Source organism: Delphinus delphis, chromosome X (assembly GCF_949987515.2).
Source record: "Delphinus delphis chromosome X, mDelDel1.2, whole genome shotgun sequence".
Taxonomy (NCBI): Eukaryota; Metazoa; Chordata; class Mammalia; order Artiodactyla; family Delphinidae; genus Delphinus; species Delphinus delphis.
Window position 1 is genome coordinate 30,102,070 of NC_082704.1, and position 19,983 is coordinate 30,122,052.

General features: G+C 36.6%; 1 protein-coding gene across 1 annotated transcript in view; it reads left to right on the forward strand.

Moving 5' to 3' along the window:
• Window positions 1-19,983, forward strand: part of LRCH2 (leucine rich repeats and calponin homology domain containing 2) — a 91,694-nt gene that overhangs the window by 12,642 nt on the left and 59,069 nt on the right. The gene's annotated exons all lie outside the window — the stretch shown is intronic.

A 19,983-nucleotide genomic window follows, 5' to 3' on the forward strand; every position in this document is an offset into this window, starting at 1 on the left:
GATGCATGTATCCTTTCGAATTATGGTTTTCTCTGGATATATGCACAGGAGTGGGATTACTGGGTCATATGGTAGTTCTATTTTTAGTTTTTTAAGGAACCTCCATACTGTTATCCATAATGGCTTTGCCAATTTACATTCCCACCAACAGTGCAAGAGGGTTCCCTTTTCTCCACACCCTCTCCAGCATTTGTTGTTTATAGATTTTTTGATGATGGCCATTCTGACTGGTGTGAGGTGATACCTCATTATAGTTTTGATTTGCATTTCTCTAATAATTAGTGATGTTGAACATCTTTTCATGTGCCTCTTGGCTATCTGTCCATCTTGAGTTCTTTATGTATGGTGTGAGATCAGGGTCCAACTTTGTTCTTTTGCATATGTATATCTAGTTGTCCCAGCACCATTTCCGGAAAATACCTTTCTTTCCTCATCCAGTTTTCTTGTTACCCTTGTCGAAAATCAACTGACCATAAATGTGAACATTTATTTCTGGACTCTCAATTCTATTCCATTGATTTGTATATCTGTTCTTTTTTTTTTTTTTTTTTTTTGCGGTACGCGGGCCTCTCACTGTTGTGGCCTTTCCTTCCTGTTGTGGAGCACAGGCTCCAGACGCGCAGGCTCAGCGGCCATGGCTCACGGGCCTAGCTGCTCTGCGGCATGTGGGATCTTCCCGGACCGGGGCACAAAGCCGTGTCCCCTGCATCGGCAGGCAGACTCTCAACCACTGCGCCACCAGGGAAGCCCTGTATATCTGTTCTTATCCTGGTACCACTCTATCTTGATTTCTGTAGCTCTGTATTAAGTTTTGTAATCAGGAGGTGTGAGTCTTCTTCCAACATTGTTCTTTTTCAAGATTGCTTTGGCTGTTTCGAGACCAATATGAATTTTAGGATCAGCTTGTCAATTTCTTCAGAAAATGCAGTTTGGGATTTTGATAGGGGTCGTGTTGAATCTGTAGGTCAATTTGGGGAAATTTTACCATCTTAACAATATTAAGTTTTCCAGTCCATGAATATGGGATGTCTTTTGATTTATTTGTATCTTTAGTTTCTTTCAATGATATTTTGTTGTTTTCCTCAGTCTTTATTTTCTGACATACTATCATATAGAAAAAATAGAATTTTTTCTTAATTTCATTTTTGGGATATTCATTGCTAGTTTATTGAAATACGTTTTTTTTTGTTTTTTTTTTTGTGGCTGCACCACGTGGCTTGTGGAATCTTAGTTCCCTGACCAGGGATTGAACCTGGGCCCTAGGCAGTGAAAGTACGGAGTCCTAACCACTGGACCCAAATATAATTGACGTTTTTTTTAGTAGACTTTATTTATTATTATTATTTTTAGTATTTATTTATTTATCTATTTAGTTGGCTGTGTCAGGTGTTCGTTGTGGCATGTGGGATCTTCATTGTGGCACGTGGGATCTTTCATTGCAGTGCTCGTTGCGGTGCACGGGCTCTTTGTTGCAGCACACAGGCTTCTCTCTAGTTGTGGCGTGTGGGTTTCCTCTTCTCTAGTTGTGTCGTGGGCTCCAGAATGCATGGGCTCTGTACTTTGCGGCATGCAGGCTCTCTAGTTGAGGCACACAAGCTCAGTAGTTGTGGCACACAGGCTTAGTTGCCCCACAGCATGTGGGATCTTAGTTCCCTGACCAGGGATTGAACCTGTGTCCCCTGCATTGGAAGGCGGATTCTTTACCACTGGACCACCAGGGAAGTCCCTATAATTGACTTTTACATAGTGGTCTTTTATCTTGCAACCTTGCTGAACTTGTTTCTTCATTCTAATAGTCTTTTAATGGATTCATTAGCATTTTCTGTATGTACGATCATGTCATCTGCAAATAGAGATAGTTATACTTCCTTTCGAATCTGGATGCCTTTTATTTCAGTTTCTTGCCTAATCATCCTGGCTAGAACTTCTAGTACAGTGTTGAGTGGATATGGTGAGAGTGGACATTCTTGTCTTATTCCTGAATTTAGGAGGAATGCATTCAGTCTTTCACCATTAAATATGATATTAGCTCTGGTGTTTTTCATAGATGCCCTTTTTCAGGTTGAAGAAATTCCTTTTTATATCTAGTTTTTTGTCTTTTATTGCATTAATATGGTATATTACATTGATAGGCTTTTAGCTGTTATATCCTTCTTGCATTCCTGGCCTACCTGCTTTTCAGTTTAGTCTCATAGTGTCCCAAAACTCTACATTCCAGCCTGCCAAATTCCATGCTGTTCCTTGAAAGTATCATGCTATTCCATGTTTTCATGTTATTTTTGCCCTTACTGTTGATGTCCTTCTTCTCCCTCTTTTCTGCCTTGTGAACTCCTGTTGATCTTTTGTATCCAAGATCAGGCCTTTCTTTATTACCTTTTCCCTTTCCTGCATCCTCTACATATAGGGATTACTCTATCCCTCTAATGTAGCTGCTGTGATCCTTTATTGCAATTAATATATTTCCCCTATTGTAACATTCATTATCAATTTAATAACTTTTCCAGAAAAAGAGAAACACTACCACAATAAGCACATACATGGATTTTAGAAATGTTAACATTAGACGAAAATGTGCATTGTAAGATCAAAGAAATATGGTATTTGTTTACATTTCTCTTTTTATTGATTTTGGAGGTTTTGAGTATAGTTGCTTTGTTGCCATTCCAACATTTAGTATAGTGTGTGGTACACAGTAGATGTTTAGCACATTTGTTCAATTTAGCCTGCTTCTTACCCTGGGTGCCTTTTCAGGTCCCTCCACAGTTTGTCTCTTTCCTTTTCCACCATGTTTTCCAAATACTTCTCATGTATGTACCTGTTCTTCAGTCAGATTGGACTTCTTACTGTCTCTGATTTTTGTTTTTATTGTTTTGTTATATTATTTAAAAAAAGAAAAGCTATCAGAAAGCAAAAAGAAATAACAGCTTATTAATTGCTTCATAAGCAGAGATATGATTATTAAACTTTAACAGTTGCAAATTAGCTATAGTTTTTATATATTGTTATATTGTATCACTGAATATGTTTTTATTTTAGAATAGTTGACTGCTTTTAAATATTTAGGTTAATTAATAAAATTGATTTGTAAGTAATGTTTATGACATTAAATAACGTTTGGCATTAAAATTATTATAAAATGTTTTGAGCATTAATCTGTTGTTTTAACTAATCCCATCTTGAAAATCATATTTGTAGATGAAGTCCAGGAAAAATTGTGAGATGAATGCCTATTTTGGCTTGGGTTTAGCAGATTTTCCAGTAGTATAGCTCTAAATTGTTTAAAATTATTTTCATGTGTCTTGGTCTAGTTTTCTCTTCTTACATTGGTCTACTGTCCTCCATTTGCCATAAGCTCTCAGAAATAATTGCTGTATATATTTTCACTGCTTCTCTTGTAAAAAACCTCATCAACTCATGACTGAATGTTTTCTCAACATTAATTTATGTAATGTTGTTGCCTTAAAAGTCTTTCCATTATAGTCTGTTGTATACTTTTCTTCCAAATTGTTCTTCTGAGAGTTTTGTTTATGCCACTGTTCCACTGAAGAAAAATGCTTTATAACATGATTTTTAACGACTGCCTAATAGTCTATTGTATGTATGCACCATATTTGATTTAATCATTCCTCTATTGTTAGTTGTTTAAGTTACTATTTAATATCAGTACATAGCCAGGTGCAGTTGTGCTCTTAGCTTTACATTGCTTCCCTCAAGAGGAGTTTAAACTCTTTGAGGGCAGATAACACTTTCTATACAAAAATACCCTATAGTGTTTGGTTGACTGCAGTGTCTCTCTGCAACAGTTGATAGTAAATGCTTGTCAAATTTCTAAACTTAAAATTATGGGACGAGCATGATAATTTTATGTACTGACTTCTTATTCTATTTGTATGACTATAAACTAGAGGAATGGCTTTGCCATGGTATCTTGGTGATCTTGCACATCTCCACATAGGCAAGGCTGAACCACAGTCTGACTCAAATCTTGGGGAAAGACTCTCTGATCCTCCCTGGTACATGGCAAGATAGATGACATAAGGTCATTTTGTGTCCACCTCCCTATCTTGTGGGAGGCTGCCTCAAGGCAGTTTATTATCTCTTTCCCTCATTCTGGTGAGACATGGGACATTCTTTCAGATACAGTTGTGAGTATAAAATTGCAAAGCTGCAGTCTAGAGTTGGCTTCTCCATGACAGAGCAACCCTCTGTGCATGTTGTCTGTTATTTGGTCCTTCCCTCCAGTTTGGTTTTGTCCTGTGGGACTAGGGACATGGGGAAGTGACACCATACAGATCATGCTTTCTCTGTCTGTGTTAGTAATAAACTGTCTGAATCCATTTGGTCTTATTGGTAGCTGCCAGTGTGCTGCTGTGTAGGAGCCACTTGAACATTTAAGATATACTAATGGGGTTTTCTTTGGCCTGGTTTGTGGAATTTGTCATTTCTTTGTAATTAGTTTACTGTAACTTGCTTTTAATTTCAGCATCCAATATTTAGTGCCTTGTTAAATAGCTCAAGTAAGGATGATCCTTGCTCCGTAAATAGTTGTTGTTTTTTTTTTCGGTACGCGGGCCTCTCACTGCTGTGGCCTCTACCGTTGCGGAGCACAGGCTCTGGACGCGCAGGCTCAGCGGCCATGGCTCACGGGCCCAGCCGCTCTGCGGCATGTGGGATCCTCCCAGACCAGGGCACGAACCCGTGTCCCCTGCATCGGCAGGAGGACTCTCAACCACTGCGCCACCAGGGAAGCCCAATACAGTATTTTTTTAAGGGGCACAGTACACCGGCTGTAAAATTTGTCTTAATCTGGATACATCAAAGATGAAGCAGTTAGTTTTGTTTAGCATAGTAGCTTGCACTTGGGTTTTTTTGTTTTGTTTTGTTTTGTTGTTTTTTTTTACCCTCCTCCAGGACTGCTTTTGTTTTGGAATCCAAAGCCTACTAGAGTTATATTGGGAAGTCAGTTTGACATAGACTGTTCTTATGTTACAGTAGACTTTCCTTTCTCATGCAGTAGAAATGTACTAAGGTAGCATAATTAATGCAAATAAAAAGTATACTGTGTGCTTGTCCCTCAGTATCCATGGGGGATTGGTTCTAGGACCCCAGCGAATACCAAAATCCACAGATGCTCAAGTCCCTTATGTAAAATGGCCTAGTACAATTGGCCCTCCATATCTGTGGGTTCCCCATCTGTAGATAAGGAGGGCCTCCTGTATAAACAGATCCATTTGATTTTCAGTGACTAGTTGACATTGACCTAGGCAGAAAGTACATCAACGTTAGATTAATCATGCATCAGTTCAGATATCTTAAAGATGGTCAAGGTGACATGTTTTGTTATCGCTTACTTCATTATCAGACTAATTATAACAATTCAAATTGTATAGTTTTGGGGGTTTCCTTTATGAAAATAATTTACATGAAAGCATGATTTTTGACATTAAAACTTGCATACTTTCATAGTAATTTGCATTTTAAAAATTATGACATATAATATTGGATTAGCAATAAAACATGACAGCACAGTGATGATGTTTGGTAGCGGGCCAAGATGTGCCCCATAAAAACAAAATAATTGTATATAATACCAACTTATAATTAACCTATAGCTGTCTGGATACATCATTCTTATGAATGGAATATATATGGTTAGAATTCAGTTTACATTCTGAAATATAATACTTTTAAAGTAGTATAATATTAATAGTGTTTCCTTATAACAGAAGCATGTTTGCTTATTGTAGAAAATTTAGAATATTAAAAGCATAAAGAAGAAAATACAAAACGCTCCTTATTCTACCAACCTTGAGTAAGCATTAACATTTTGGTGTATTTCCTTCATACCCCCACACTCATCACCTTGTACATACATACCTGTCGGTCTTTGTATGTGTATATACTGAGTGTATAAAATGTACATTTTAAAAGGAAACAATTGGCTCATACTGTGTATATAGTTTAATATTTTGAGTGTTCTAGTTTTTACCCTCTGAGCATTCTTATTTCCATATTAAGGAATCAAGTCTATAATATTATTTTTAAAGGTTGCGGGATATTTCACTTTGAGGGTATACTGTATTTTATTTAGCCTTTACCTATTGTTGGACATTGAAGTTGTTTCTAATTTCCTACTCTATTAAATAACTGAAATGTACATCGTTTTTTATGCATCTTTATTTGGTTTTAAAAATTGCTAGAGATTGAATTCTTGGATCAATGGGTATGAACATTTTTAAGGCTCTTGATTCATATTGGCAAATTTCCTTCTAGACAGGTTACCTCATTTTGAATTTCCATCAGTGGTATATGGGGAAGTGCCCAATTCAAACTAGCCTTGCCAACATTGGGTAATATCTTTGAAAACTTTAAAATTTGATGGGTGAATTATAGTGTCTTATTCTTTACATTTCTTTTAATTAACAGTGAGGTTGAATATATTTTCATATACATCTTGGTCATTGATACTTTTCATTTTTGAATCTGTTTATGTCCTTGGGCCAGGCTTTATCTATGAGTTGTTGTTATCATTTTGCTTTTTGATAGACTGCAGTTTTCCTTTTTATGTAGCTAAATCTAGAAATCTTTTCATTTGTGAATTATTTCTTTATTTGATGCTTTGAAAGTCCATCCCTCATTCTAGAATTGAGTGACTATTCACTAGAATGTTTTGCTAGTTTTTTATGATTCATTTTTCATGTTTATCTTTTTCTTCCATCTGGAATTTATTTTAGTGAAAGTTATGTGATGAGGCTCTAACATTTGTCTTTTGAAAATAAAAGTTTTTCAAGAACCACTTAATAAATAATACTACATGAATTCAAAATGCCAAATTTATAGTCTAATAAATTTTATAGGGGTTGAAGTATAGTGTCATTCTCAAATATCACTTTGATGTTTGAATGTCATTATACTGCATTATTTCTTGGTGAAATTGAAACACTTTGTAGAATTTCCTACAGACAACTGTGCATAGAGCTGCCCCTCCCCCCTTAAAAAAAATAAAGTCTTGTCCTTCCACGTGGCTTAATAGTTGTATGACTCACAGTCCTTTTCTCACTGAGCATGCATATAATCTACCCTCTGGTTAGCAGCTGTGGTTTCTCCTTGCAGCATCTGTTTTTGTTTGCCCCCTTGCTTCTCAAAGTGCCTGTGCTCAAAAGGAGCCTTCCATTATTGGTTGCTGCAGGTCACTAAGGTCTGCTTGTTATTGTTTCTCATAACTGTTGGCTTTAAAGCATTTTTTTCTTCACTTTTTATAATATCTACTTCATACTTTTTTTCCCTCTCCACTGTACTTATGGTTAATATTTTAACATCATGGAGTAGCTTAGAAATTCTTGAGCTGTACATCTTATTCAACAAGGCTTTAATGTTATAGACTGACTTTTCATTATCTTTTCCTGAATGACAGCACAATACCCTTCTAGGGAATACTGAATCAAGAAATCACCTGTCTTTGCTGAGGGCATCTGTTGAAAGCAGATGCCAGAGCCATGGGGTTGTCATTTCCCATCAGGTTCCAACATCAGAGTCTAATACTTCAAAGACACTCTCCATTCTTGCATTGACAGACAGCTGTGGTGCCTCCTGTTTTCTTGTTGCTTTTGTTTCTAGTCCTAACACTTCTTTTAGATGGAAAAGTAGGTAAGGAAGCATTAGTATTTGAGAGCGTATTAATCAGATTTTACGTGCTGTAACTGCTCACATTTGAGTAATATCAGTTACTGAAGAGCACAGAAAAATTTTTTCATTTTCATGTTAGGAAATAAGTATTTTAGTTAGTTGATTTTATGCACTCTCCTAAAGACATAATTCTAGCATATATTTTCCGTGTAATAAGAACTGAATATAATTGTCAATTTCCATCATTTTATTTTAGATCTTTATGAACATTATATATCATTAGGTACAAATTGATAATTTTCCTGTCGTTTCTTTTACTTAACTTCCTCTAAGGATTTTAGGTTGTTACAGAATGTTTACTCATTTTCAGTAGCTCTGAGATAATGAGTAGTAGTAATTAAGTGATTTTGGCGATCTTTTATAGGTAATCATCAGTAGAATTAGAATGTAATTCAGATACAGTCTAGTGCTCATCTACTAAATAACAGTTATACCTCATTTTTCAGTCTGTAGGACTTCTGTAAACTGTGAGATACACCCCAAGGATTATGAAGTATTGGTCCCATCACAACAGCTTTGTAAAAAATCATACTTTTAGTTGAACTAAGTGGGGGTGATTTTTTTTTTCATAGTTCCTTTCACTGAAGTGTTATTATCTGAGCCGATAATATTTGGTGCTAGGGTGGAACAATAATTGGGATTGCTTAGACTTGGTGTCTGACTGGCTTTTAAGCTACCCTAACACGTAGTACCTAATTCATGGTGCTTAATGGAATTTTGAATGAGTGGCACAACCTATGAGTCAAGTCAGAATGCTGCCTGGGAAATAAGAATGAGACTTGGAAGGTGAGAATCAGGATTTGCCTGCCTCTGTCCCAGACTCTAAGGGCAGAACCACAGAGAATTTGATGCTTATGATATTTAATTATTTTACCTTGTGTATTTTCTGTGGTGAGGCTGCAACTTCTGATCCTTGATCAATAAGGAATGTACACCTTGGGAGATAATTTTCCGTGGGTCTCATGTTTCGGCATATCTTGGGAGTGAGGCACTAACTGCCCTTTGTTCAGGACTATCTTTTGGAAGAAAGGACAATCATGCTTATTATCCAGTAAAATAATGTCTCCCTTCGAACAAAGTACAGGCATGTGTACTGTCTATTATAAAAGATTTGGGTTCCCTCAGCTTAGACTTTCTCTCCTTTAATGTGATGTATTGTATGTGCAGGTATCCATCTATACCCATATATGTTGCCCCTGTGAGATTTGGTGGGCAAGAGGAACTGATACAGACTTGCTGCTCATGCCACTTGCCGTGCTGTGAGTAATAAAGTCCTCTGACACGCAGGAGTCTCATGCCTTCTGCCAGCCTCCATTCAACTGTGGTAGGCTAGCTTGTTGGCTGACAAGTAGGCTAAAGTCTCAGATCCTTTAGAGTTCTTGACAGGTACTCAGCCTATAAAATGTTACGAATCTTTTGAAGAAACTCCTTTACTTTTTCATTTTCTTTTTAATCTTTGTTTATTGAGTTGGTTAAAATATTGAAAAATTAATAAGGGTCCATTCTTTAAGGAGCCAAGAAAGCTATGTTTTGGCTCAGACTAAACAGTCCTGAAATGGTAAATTGGGAACAGCTGAGAGCTTTATAATGGTGTTCATTATTTTCTTAACTAAAAATTGGGACTTGAAGTAAGATATATGTTCTGCTTCTTATTGCAAGAAGAAATCTAGGATATGAATGTAGTTAGGAGATTTAGAATTTCTCTGACCCTGCTTTGTGGTTCCAGTGGAACAGAATATTTGAAATCTGGGACAGGAAGTCACAATAGTGTGTTGGAGGAGTGGAAAAGCACACATAGAACATGGACTTAGAAGTCATATCTGAGTTTGGAACCCCTCTGCTGTCAGTTATTACTAGTTTTTTAACATTATAGTCATGCCATTCAATATGTCTTTGATTCATATGTATAATGAGGAATAGTGGCTACCTCATAAGGTTGTTATGAGGATTAGAAATGATTATGCAAAGCCTATAGCCTTCTGACCTAACATATGTGGAGGGTGCGTGTGCGCGCACACACGCGCACACATGAGACAGTTGCTTCAGTTCCACTTAGGTTATTGTTGATGTGAATTTAAAGCTCTGACTTCAAATTATTTCTCTCCTTAACTGTCATGTTTCTTTAAGCAGAAAATTCTCTATCTCTGTTACTGATGAGTGTTTTCTAAAACACACATCATTGTTAGAAGTTTTTCCATAGGTGAAAATGTGACAGATTTTCAAACATAATCTGGCATTTTTTTAAAATAAGAGGGACTATAGCAATCTATATTATTATCACCCAGAGAAGACTCATGTATCTTAGTTCGTTTTAACAATGTGTGACAAAAGTCATACAGCCTTTTGAACACTGAGTAAAATAAAACTATAATTAGTACAGTATAATAGTATACTTTCTGAAAGTCATTTTCTATATTTTGGCAGAAATGCTAGCTGGTGGGCCAAGAAATGCACTGGGTGACAGATGGACCCGTCTGTGGCTCTTGTGGCTGCAGCCTGGGAGGCAGCAAACAGATTTTCATTCCATCTGACTCCTCTCTTCCCTTCTCTAGCTTCTTTGACCTCTGAAGCTCAAGAGTGATACAGAACATAATTTAGATCAGATTATTTAAAATGATCTATTAACGTCTAACAGGCTCCCAGCCGTTTTACAAGGAGCGATTTGAAGGAGGCAGGAAACAGTACACAGCAGTCTGTCTACTGTTGAGTTATTGCCAATACTGCTTGATATGATTTTATAATAAAAACCAAGACAAAAGAAAACTAGTTCAGTGGTTATAAAGGCACTTATCCTCAAGGATACTGAGATATCACCTTACTGTTTAAGAAAAAAAATGTACAACTATTTAATTAAAAAATTTTTTGCAGGCATTCTTTCATTAATTCTGATTTTTGAGAAATCTGTTTATTTTCTGTGGCTGCTGTAACTAGTGACTACAAACTTGGTGGTTTGAAACAACAGAAATTTATTCTCTTATAGTTCTTGAGACCAGAAGTCCAAAATAAGTCTTTTGAAGCTAAAATCAAGGTTTCAGCAGGACCGTAAATCCTCTGGAGGCTCTAGCAGAGAATCCATTCCTTGCCTCTTCCAGCTTCTGGTGACTGCTGGCATTCCTAAGCCACATCACTCCAATGCCTGCCTCCATCTTCACATGGCCTTTTCCTCAATGTGTCTGTCTCATTTCCCTCTGTCTTCCTCCTATAAAGATACATGTGATGGCATTTAGGGCCCAGCTGGGTGATGCAGGATAATATCCATTGCAGGATACTTAATTATATCTGCAAAAATTTTTACCCTATAAGCCAACATTCACAGGTTCCAGGAATTAGGACCTGATATCTTTGAGGGGCACCATTCAGCTTACTGCAGGAAGATAAGGAGCAAATTTTAATTTCCTTTTTTGTGTGTGTGGGAAAGGTGAAACATCTTTATAATTGTCTTTTCCCAAGTCCTACTTGTCCCCTAAGAAGGCAGACTTTAAAGCTGTTGTGAAATGAATCTCCCCATAAGGAGTAAATTAACAGTTTGTTTTCCATCTTTAGATGGAACCATATTAAATAAAATACCAATTTTGCATGTACTTCTTGAGTATGAATATGTTCTTTTTTAGTCATGTTATTCTAGTTGCCCCAGTGCACGTGTTCATTAAATGATTTTTAATGTTATAAAAACTTCCTTATGGTTTAATTGTACATCACAAGATAAAAATTTAAATCAGAGTTAAATTTTATCCATTATATCTATGTAAACGTTAATTTTCACTTTTTTGAAGGAAAATATGAGATGCTGTTAGTGTGAGATCAAGAAATTAAAATACAGTTTTGTGTTATTGCTTATCTTTGCCTCTATGGTTGTATTTTTCTTTTGCCACTCTTTTTCTGTTTACCCAATTCTTAGAAAAGATGTTTATACATATTTAAAATCTGAAAAAGCCTAGAACAAGATTTCCTTAATTAGAGGCTTTGTAATGGCTTCAGTTTTAATTTTAACTTCATTATGCTTTACTCAATTAAATTAGAATAATAATTAATTGTAATTTTAAGTGGTATTTACTAAATAAATATACTACCTCATTCAGAAAATAGTTTATGAATTTAATTAAATTCCCTAAGGGAACTCATAATATTATTATTTTTTATTTTTTTATACAGTAGGTTCTTATTAGTTATCTATTTTATACACATCACTGTATACATGTCAATCCCAATCTCCCAATTCATCACCCCACCCCACCCCACCCCCCGCCACTTTCCTCCCTTGGTGTCCATACATTTGTTCTCTACATCTGTGTCTCTATTTCTGGCTTGCAAACCGGTTCATCTGTACCATTTTCTAGGTTCCACATATATGCATTAATATATGATACTTGTTTTTCTCTTTCTGACTTACTTCACTCTGTATGACAGTCTCCAGATTCATCCACATCTCTACAAATGACCCAATTCCGTTCCTTTTTATGGCTGAGTAATATTCCATTGTATATATGTACCACATCTTCTTCATCCGTTCATCTGTCGATGGGCATTTAGATTGCTTCCATGTCCTGGCTATTGTAAATAGTGCTTCAACGAATATTGGGGTGCATGTGTCTTTTTGAATTATGGTTTTCCCTGGGTATATGCCCAGTAGTGGGATTGCTGGGTCATATGATAATTCTATTTTTAGCTTTTTAAGGAACCTCCATACTGTTCTCCATAGTGGCTGTATCAATTTACATTCCCACCAACAGTGCAAGAGGGTTCCCTTTTCTCCAGACCCTCTCCAGCATTTGTTGTTTGTAGATTTTCTGAGGATACCCATTCTAACTGGTGTGAGGTGATATCTCATTGTAGTTTTGATTTGCATTTCTCTAATGATTAGTTATGTTGAGCAGCTTTTCATGTGCTTCTTGGCCATCTGTATGTCTTCTTTGGAGAAATGTCTATTTAGGTCTTCTGCCCATTTTTGGATTGGGTTGTTTGTTTTTTTAATACTGAGCTGCATGAGCTGTTTATATACTTTGGAGATTAATCCTTTGTCCATTGATTCGTTTGCAAATATTTTCTCCCATTCGGAGGGTTGTCTTTTCGTCTGGTTTGTAGTTTCCTTTGCTCTGCAAAAGCTTTGAAGTTTCATTAGGTCCCATTTGTTTATTTTTGTTTTTATTTCCATTACTCTAGGAGGTGGATCAAAAAAGATCTTGCTGTGATTTATGTCAAAGAGTGTTCCTCCTATGTTTTCCTCTAAGAGTTTTATAGTGTCCGGTCTTACATTTAGGTCTCTAATCAATTTTGAGTTCATTTTTGTGTATGGTGCTAGGGAATGTTCTAATTTCATTCTTTTACATGTAGCTGTCCAGTTTTCCCAGCACCACTTATTGAAGAGACTGTCTTTTCTCCTTTGTATATCCTTGCCTCCTTTGTCATAGATTAGTTGACCATAGGTGCGTGGGTTTATCTCTGGGCTTTCTATCCTGTTCCATTGATCTATGTTTCTGTTTTTGTGCCAGTACCATATTATCTTGATTACTATAGCTTTGTAGTGTAGTCTGAAGTCAGGGAGTCTGATTCCTCCAGCTCCGTTTCTTTCCCTCAAGACTGCTTTGGCTATTCGGGGTCTTTTGTGTCTCCATACAGATTTTAAGATTTTTTGTTCTAGTTCTGTAAAAAATGCTATTGGTAATTTGATAGGAATTGCATTGAATCTGTAGATTGCTTTGGGTAGTATAGTCATTTTCACAATATTGATTCTTCCAATCCAAGAACATGGTATATCTCTCCATTTGTTTGTATCATCTTTAATTTCTTTCATCAGTGTCTTATAGTTTTCTGCATACAGATCTTTTGTCTCCCTAGGTAGGTTTATTCCTAGGTATTTTATTCTTTTTGTTGCAGTGGTAAATGGGAGTGTTTCCTTAATTTCTGTTTCAGATTTTTCGTCATTAGTGTATAGGAATGCAAGAGATTTCTGTGCATTAATTTTGTATCCTGCAACTTTACCAAATTCATTGATTAGCTCTAGTAGTGTTCTGGGGACATCGTTAGGATTCCCTATGTATAGTATCATGTCATCTGCAAACAGTGACAGTTTTACTACTTCTTTTCCAATTTGTATTCCTTTTATTTCATTTTCTTCTCTGATTGCCTTGGCTAGGACTTCCAAAACTATGTTGAATAATAGTGGTGAGAGCGGACATCCTTGCCTTGTTCCTGATCTTAGAGGAAATGCTTTCAGTTTTTCACCATTGAGAATAATGTTTGCTGTGGGTTTGTCGTATATGGCCTTTATTATGTTGAGGTAGCTTCCCTCTATGCCTACTTTCTGAAGAGTTTTTATCATAAATGGGAGTTGAATTTTGTGAAAAGCTTTTTCTGCATCTATTGAGATGATCATATGGTTTTGCTTCTTCAATTTGTTAATATGGTGTGTCACATTGATTGATTTGCGTATATTGAAGAATCCTTGCATCCCTGGGATAAATCCCATTTGATCATGGTGTATGATCCTTTCAGTGTGTTGTTGGATTCTGTTTGCTAGTATTTTGTTGGGTATTTTTGCATCTATATTCATGAGTGATATTGGTCTGTAATTTTCTTTTTTTGTAGTATCTTTGTCTGGTTTTGGTATCAGGGTGATGGTGGCTTCGTAAAATGAGTTTGGGAGTGTTCCTTCCTCTGCAGTTTTTTGGAAGAGTTTGAGAAGGACAGGTGTTAACTCTCCTCTAAATGTTTGATAGAATTCACCTGTGATGCCATCTGGTCTTGGACTTTTGTTTGTTGGAAGATTTGTAACCACAGTTTCAATTTCATTACTTGTGATTGGTCCATTCATATTTTCTATTTCTTCCTGGTTCAGTCATGGAAGGCTATACCTTTCTAAGAATTTGTCCATTTCTTCCAGGTTGTCCATTTTATTGGCATAGAGTTGCTTGTAGTAGTCTCTTAGGATGCTTTGTATTTCTGCATTATCTGTTGTAACTTCTCCTTTTTCAGCTCTAATTTTATTGATTTGCGTCCTCTCCTTCTTTTTCTTGATGAGTCTGGCTAATGGTTTATCAATTTTTTTAATCTTCTCAATGGACCAGCTTTTAGTTTTATTGATCTTTGCTATTGTTTTCTTTGTTTCTATTTCATTTATTTCTGCTCTGATCTTTATGATTTCTTTCCTTCTACTAACTTTGGGTTTTTTTGTTTTTCTTTCTCTAGTTCCTTTAGATGTAAGGTTAGATTGTTTATTTGAGATTTTTCTTGTTTCTTGAGGTAGGATTGTATTGCTATAAACTTCCCTCTTAGAACTGCTTTTGCTGCATCCCATAGGTTTTGGACTGTCGTGTTTTCATTGTCATTTGTCTCTAGATATTCTTTGATTTCCTCTTTGATTTCTTCAGTGATCTCTTGGGTATTTAGTAACGTATTGTTTAGCTTCCATGTGTTTGTGTTTTTTACATTTTTTTCCCATGTAATTGATTTCTAATCTCATAACATTGTGGTCAGAAAAGATGCTTGATATGATTTCAATTTTCTTAAATTTACTGAGGCTTGATTTGTGACCCAAGATGTGATCTATCCTGGAGAATGTTCTGTGTGCACTTCAGAAGAAAGTGTAATCTGCTGTTTTTGGATGGAATGTCTTATAAATATTAATTAAATCTATCTGGTCTATTGTGTCATTTAAAGCTTGTGTTTCCTTATTAATTTTCTGTTTGGATGATCTGTCCTTTGGTGTAAGTGAGGTGTTAAAGTCCCCCACTATTGTTGTGTTACCGTCGATTTCCTCTTTTATAGCTGTTAGCATTTGCCTTACGTATTGAGATGCTCCTTTTTTTTTTTTTTTTTTTTTTTTTTTGTGGTACACGGACCTCTCACTGTTGTGGCCTCTACCGTTGTGGAGCACAGGCCCCGGACGCGCAGACTCTGGACGCGCAGGTTCAGCGGCCATGGCTCACGGGCCCAGCTGCTCCGCGGCATGTGGGATCTTCATGGACTTGGGCACGAACCCATGTCCCCTGCATCGCCAGGCAGACTCTCAACCACTGCGCCACCAGGGAAGCCCTGAGATGCTCCTTTGTTGGGTGCATATATATTTATAATTGTTATATCTTCTTCTTGGATTGATCCTTTGGTTGTTATATAGTGTCCTTCCTTGTCTCTTGTAACATTCTTTATTTGTAAGTCTATTTTATCTGATATGAGTATTGCTACTCCAGCGTTCTTTTGATTTCCATTTGCATGGAATATCTTTTTCCATTCCCCTCACTTTCACTCTGTATGTGTCCTTATGTCTGAAGTGGGTCTCTTGTAGACAGCATATATATGGGTCTTGTTTTTGTATCCATTCAGCAAGCCTGTGTCTTTTGGTTGGAGCATTTAATCCATTCACGTTTAAGGTAATTATTGATATGTATGTTCCTATTACCATTTTCTTAATTGTTTTGGGTTTGTTTTTGTAGGTCCCTTTCTCCTCTTGTGTTTCCCACTTAGAGAAGTTCCTTTAGCATTTGTTGTAGAGCTGGTTTGGTGGTGTTGAATTCTCTTAGATTTTGCTTATCTGGAAAGCTTTTGATTTCTCTATCGAATGTGAATGAGATCCTTGCTAGGTAGAGTAATCTTGGTTGTAGGTTCTTCCCTTTCATCACTTTAAGTGTATCATGCCACTCCCTTCCGGCTTGTAGAGTTTCTGCTGAGAAATCAGCTGTTAACCTTATGGGAGTTCCCTTGTATGTTATTTGTCGTTTTTCCCTTGCTGCTTTCAATAATTTTTCTTTGTCTTTAATTTTTGCCAATTTGATTACTATGTGTCTCAGTGTGTTTCCCCTTGGGTTTATCCTGTATGGGTCTCTCTGCACTTCCTGGAATTAGGTGGCTATTTCCTTTCCCATGTTAGGGAAGTTGTCGAGTATAATCTCTTCAAATATTTTCTTGGGTCCTTTCTCTCTCTCTTCTCCTTTGGGACCCCTGTAGTGCAAATGTTGCTGCGTTTAATGTTGTCCCAGAGGTCTCTTAGGCTGTCTTCAGTTCTTTTCATTGTTTTTTCTTTATTCTGTTCCACAGCAATGAATTCTACCATTGTGTCTTCTAGGTCACTTATCTGTTCTTCTGCCTCAGTTATTCTGCTGTTGATTCCTTCTAGTGTAGTTTTCATTTCAGTTATTTTATTGTTCATCTGTGTTTGTTTGTTCTTTAATTCTTGTAGGTCTTTGTTAAACATTTCTTGCATCTTCTCGATCTTTGCCTTCATTCTTTTTCCGAGGTCCTGGGTCATCTTCACTATCATTATTGTGAATTCTTTTTCTGGGAGGTTGCCTATCTCCACTTCATTTAGTTGTTTTTCTGGGATTTTATCTTGTTCCTTCATCTGGTACATAGCCCTCTGCCTTTTCATCTTGTCTGTCTTTCTGTGAATGTGGTTTTTGTTCCACAGGCTTCAGCATTGTAGCTATGTTGTAATTTAACTAAATAATCTTGCTTTTGGAGGGGAAAGAACATGAAGCATCATACAATAATATATAAATTATTAAAATAATATCCTGATATTATTTAAATTATTAATACTGATATTTTGTCTTTTTCTCTGGTTACTTCTTTGAACACTCTCTTTATTGTGATTTTTGTGTTTTCTCTTGACTATTATTTTCAGTCTTCTCTGCTTGTTGTGTTTTTACTGCTCAACTTATAAGTCTTGGTCTTCTGGATGGCCCAGTCTTGAACTTCCTTTCTGACTCAGTACTCTGATTTTAGGTGATGTCTTCCATTTCTATGATTTTAGACTACTAACCATATTCCCACAACTTTCAGTTTAATATATCCATCCCAGACCTCATGTCTGAGATCCAGAATGATCTGATTAACTGTCCATTTCACAGTCCCCTGTGGGATATCTTTCAGTTATCTCAGTTTGTACAAATATAAAATTGAACCCTTGATTCTAACCTCTGTTTCAAAAAACAAAACAAAACCCTACCAGCAAAAACAAGAACAAAAATCCTGTTCCACTTCTCACTCATCTATTAAGTAGCATCATTTAGTTGCCTAGGCCAGAATTCTGGGTGCCATCCTCGATTACTACCTCTTATTTATCCCACATAAACAATCACTTGCCCAATTCTTGGAAGTACTAATATCAAATATATTTCAAATTCTATCTACTTTTTTTAATCCCTATTCTTGGAGTCTCAATGCAAGCTACCATCATCTGTTTCTAGGGCCAGTGTATTATTTATGAGTACTTACTAGATATACAGAATAACAAACTGGGCATAATTTTGTTTTTAGTATTTCAAATTAACTGTAATCAGTAATTTTCAACTCCCAACTCCCAGGATTCTTTTGGTGTTTTTTTTTTTTTTTTTGGCTGTGTTTGGTCTTCATTGCTGCACATGGGCTTTCTCTCATTGCAGTGAGTGGGTGCTACTCTTTGTTGCAGTGCACGGGCTTATTGCGTTGGCTTCTCTTATTGTGGAGCACGGGCTCTAGGTGCGCGGGCTTCAGTAGTTGTGGTGCGTGGGCTTAGTAGTCGTGGCTTGTGGGCTCTAGAGCACAGGCTCAATAGTTGTGGCACACGGGCTTAGTTGCTCCACAGCATGTGGGATCTTCCCGGACCAGGGCTCGAACCTGTGCCCCCTGCATTGGCAGGCGGATTCTTAACCACTGCACCACCAGGGAAGCCCAACTCCCAGGATTCTGAAGTTACAAGAATAAGAGGTAAAAGTCAACTGTAAAAGAAACATTCTAAACTAAAAAAAAAAAAAAAAAAAAAGACTTAATTTTTCCCCCTAAATAGAACTGCACGATGCTTGGGTGCTCAGAGGAGGTGAGCCAGGAAAATGAAAGTTCAGAATTTGGTTTCTAATAATTCTGTCTATCCTTTTATTTAGTTATTCAGAATCTTATGGTGGGAGGAAGAAGAATCCAAATTAATCTTTATATTATATAATCATAACTAAAGTTTTCTTTCGCCAATTATGAAGTTTTGCATTAGGTGAGTGTGTGTGTATACACACATACATAAAAACATATTAATACATGTATATTAATATTCTGAATAGGGAATTTATTATACTGCTAAATATGTAGGTCTCATCCCTCAGAGTGAGGAAGTTGAGTGTTGGTAGGAAGCTGTTCTTATGAGGGCATACCATATGCTAAGTGAGGTACAGTGGGCTAAAATACACTATAGATGTTCTTCTTGACAGAGGTGAATGATAGTCTTATGTTTTTAACCAAATAAGTATAATGAAGTTGTGTAAGCAAAGTATATTCCTACTGTAAGATAGCTAATTTGATAGTTGTTCAGGCAGTGGTCCTCAACAGGGGTAGGAGGGTTTGTACTCCAGGGGACATTTTTTGGCTTTCATGACTAGAGGGTGTTACTAGCATCTAGTAGGTAGTTGTCAGGGATGCTGCTAAATATCCTACCATGCCCAGGATAGCCTCTTACAACAAATAGTTATACAGCCCAAAAGGTCAATCGTACTTTGGTTGAGAAATGCTTTTAGGGTATTTTTTTTCAACCTGCCACATGATATCCTAAATATTTTTCAAATTTTCATTTAACAAATAAACTCTCAATAGAGGTATAATAGTTATAATAATTCCATGATTTTATTTTTATGAAAACTTAAATGCATAGAAGTATATTTGTGTGTACCTGGAATAATTTAGGAGAGGAAGGAATCAAGGGCGAACAAGTTTGTGGTTTGAGCAGCTCGTGAGCAGGATATTGGTGACATTATCTAAGATGAGAGAAAGAGATATGTGGAAGAAGATCTTCAGTTCCGATTTTACACTTGGAGAGTTTGAGGTGCCTGAGAGATATCCAGAGGAAGTCCTAAAGATTAGAACATAGGTGTTCAAACATATATTTAATTTGAAATTTGTCAATATATGAATACTAACCCCGGTTTTGGATAAAATCACCTAATAGAGTATATATCTTAAGGAAAGAGTACCTTATGTCACAGCCCTTAGGAACACTAATATTCACAGTATGGGTAGAGAAGAATCTAGCAAGAGACTAAGAAGTAGCCAGGGAGATAATAGGAAATGATCCAGAAATGTAGTCTTCCAAGCCAAGGGAAGAGAAATATTTCCAGATGGCTGACTGGTGGTTGATAATGGAGGCTGTTGGTGACCTTGGTGGGCATGAGAATGAATAGAAAGCAAATTACAGTGGGTTGAGAAGTCCATGGTAAATTAGACAGTTATGTTGTAGATTTATGTAAATTTGGCTATAAAGGAGGCAGAGGTGGATGGAGGCTGATGTGGGATCAGGGGAGGTTTTTTTCGTGTTTTTAAATATCAGAGAGAATTCCTCACTGA